Genomic DNA, 3,562 nt, shown 5'->3' with positions numbered 1-3,562 from the left:
ACTGGATCATCGGATAAAACACGGGAGTCCCTGCATTTAAAATAAGTCTTATGTTATGCTTGAAGTAAATTAATACCCAGTCCCATCCCAATTTGGCAATGAGAGATAAAGCCCAATGATAATCTTGCTTATTTGTCTTTTCTTCCCAAAATTGGAGCTTTCTTTATTTTTTTACATACCTGTCAAATGTTGGGATACTGGTCCTTACAACCAAAAGTGTGGTGCGAGTGACATATGACGAGCAGGGTGCAAGCTGCAGATAAGCAATGTAGGATGGCTTGATCATAAGGCAGGTCTGATCCCACCCTTAAGCAAGTAGTATTCTAAAAATACATTCTCAGTGCATTTATCAGACATGATTATGTGTATATATTCAACTATTGTTCATTGACAGCTGGGTCTGGATTTTGTAAATGTATTTATTGCTGTATGATTGATGCAATCAAGCAGTTGCATCACTAATATAAGCAAAGAAAAAGATTTTGATAGAATAAATACATTATTATTACACAGTATTTATATAAATTTATTTTATTATACCAACATATTACGCAGCGCTGTACAAGCCCATAGTCATGTCACTAGCTGTCCCTCAAAGGGGTTCATAATCTAATGTCTCTGCCATAGTCATATGTCTTTAACATAGTCTAAAGTCAATTTTTGGGGGGAAGCCATTTAACCTAACTGCATGTTTTTTGAATGTGGGTGAAAACTCAAGGGGAGAACGCAAACAAGGGGAGAACCTACAAACTCTATGCTGATGTCCTGCTTGAGATTCAAACCTAAGACCCAGCGCTGTAAAGGCTAGAGTGCTAATCACTGAGCCGCCATGATTTATAAGACAAGGCAAAAAAAAATAAAATAAATAAATAACCCTAACTTGAGCACTGTGGAACTCTACAATAGTAATGAATATAAAAAATGAATCTATGTATCTATCCTATCAACAGCAAACCACTGAGCCAATCAGTGTTATGAGGAGTCAGGTGAGACCCATGAGCCATGAATGGACTGGGTGAAATAATGGCCCCTGAACAGGTAGTGTCCCTGACTTCTCTCTAGGTATCCCAGGGCTTCATGTTTAATATTTCCTGAAGTGAACCTTTAACTAAATAATTTCAGTGGAAAAATAAACCACCACCACCTCTAACTAGGATCAGTTTCATTCAGCCTAAAACAAGACATCTTTTTACTTACAGCAATCAAAAACACTGCCTCCTTTCATCTCATTCAAAATGACACAAATAAATTAAACCTGTCTTAGCCCACTTCCTAGTTCCTACACAAAACTCAATTTGTTTTTCATCTTGTTATATTGTAACTCTCGTGATAAATTCTCTATCATGAGGACATAACAAAATTGTTAGAAATTGAAAAAGGTTTATGTTATACTGGTAAATAGTTAGAAATATTTAGTAGGAATGTGAAGTAGTAACAGTATATCTATGCAGGGTCTTCAAAAGTTTCCACACTTTTATATTTTTGTTAGAAACGGTGAGGGTGGGAGAATTAGTGATTGTGTATGAGAGTATCATGTGACTAGTCTGTCTGGCATGCTGGCTGACCTTCAAATTTAGTGTAAGAGTTGTCAGGTTTTAGTTAAGATGGCTACAAAATGTATACATTTTAATAAAGAGGAATAGCATTTTGTTGCACGCCTTCGTGAGCAGAAGGTGTGCTAGGAGTGTCTCTCTCGTAGAGTCCACTATAAATAGATTGAAATATTTGAGAATGGCCTTGCTAGTGTGACAAATGCAAAATGCTCCGGATATCTAGCTACAGTCACAAATTTGAGGAATGAAGAAAGAACCCCTGAATTGATTCTCAAAAAAAAAGTTGAATGTTACTGTTGGATCTGCCTATGCCCTGATTCATGACAGGTTTATTTCAGTAAATTGTTTGCCAGGTGTCTGTCTAAGAACTTAGACGTTTGCTCCAAACACCTGGCCCATTATCGTGACAAGCAGTAGAGTATGCAATGGCAGCATCCATTATCTCCTGTATTCCCATACTGATCTAGCACAAATGTGTAGATAAATTTGTGCTCCCAGCACACATTATGACTACAAAAACCCTATGACAGAAAGCTGTTCCTCTCTGGTGAAATTTATAAGTATCACAAACATCTTCATCACAGCATGACTACTCAAGATCTGCCAGCTTGCCAGACTAACTAGTCACATGAAACTCTCACACAGGACCTATTACTACTCCTCCTGCCCTCAAAGAAAATTTATAAGTAGTAATAGTGGTGGTAGTGATGATCAAAAAACTTTTTGAAGACTCCCACATTCAACTGGACGTGTTGTTGTAATGTTGAAGATGTTTTTCAGCCTTCCAAATTCATGAAAAGAATGAAGCAGTTTGGAAGGCTGCAAAATGTCTTCAGCATTACAGGAACAGGTCCAGTTGAATATGACTGAACAACACTAGATCTATCATGACCTGCAATAATGATAACCTTCACATACAGAAGTAGTAGTAGCAGAAATAGTGGTTGTTGTAGTAGTAATAGTGGTGGTTGCTCCAAGAATAGTAGTACTAGTAATATTACTATATATTATATATTATGTTTTGGAGGCAGTCAAAGAAACAGTGTTCTCTGTGTTGGAGAAACCCAGCCCTGCCAGGTGATTAAGGTTTCCTGTCCTAAGAATAACATGGAACACAGACTGTCAGGGTTTCCCTATATTATGCAGATGCTCAAAGATTTTCTTGTAGAGGTGTACTGGCAAAAGATAACAAATGTGTCAACCAATTAGAGAGTATTTCCTGCACCAATGAGTAGATTAGTTTCTGGTCACGATCATGTCCTATTGGCTGCCAGTCCTATTTAAGTCTCTCTCTCTGCAGAGTGTCCTCTTGATTTTGCTATTCTGATTTTTGACCACTTTGCAGCAAAGTAATCCCATGGTCACTGCGGTCACTGTGCCATCACTACTTGCAAAGTGAAGACCAGGAGTCACTTAGACTCCGCGCCTGAGTTAATCCAATGTCACCTACAGGGGATGACCTTTACAAGTACCAATAAGTACGTGAAGTTGGTCATCTCTAGTAGAAAAGTATAGAACAATACCGAAATATTCTAGCATGTGTGAAAATCTACTGACCATAAAACACCAACCACAGCAACTCAGGAATTAATATAAGAATAGTACCAGACGAGTACAAAGTCTCACAAATTGTGCTGACAGTGAAGTTCCTGACTACTTGCCTTTAACTCCTCTGTAAAAACACTGGGTATTTTCATACCCACTCCAATTTTAACGAATTAACAATAACATTATCATATGTGCAAACATATCATTGCAATCTAAAAAAGTAAGAAAAAGAAAGGTAACAGTCCAACAAAGAATATATATATATTGTGACATGGCAAAAGGAGTCATCTTTGAGGGAAGGTATATTTCTCCAAGTTTCCTTTCCTATGGGAGAGATTGATCAGCAACAAGTCTGCTGGGATTACAGACCTGGGTTTGCATGTCACTCAGAAGTGTTCAGATCCAGGCCAGAGTTTGGGTTTGTCTGGCTATTAATTACTGCACAACCTTGAGCAGCAGGT

Source organism: Pyxicephalus adspersus, chromosome 5 (assembly GCF_032062135.1).
Source record: "Pyxicephalus adspersus chromosome 5, UCB_Pads_2.0, whole genome shotgun sequence".
Classification (NCBI taxonomy): Eukaryota; Metazoa; Chordata; class Amphibia; order Anura; family Pyxicephalidae; genus Pyxicephalus; species Pyxicephalus adspersus.
This window is presented reverse-complemented; position numbering follows the sequence as displayed.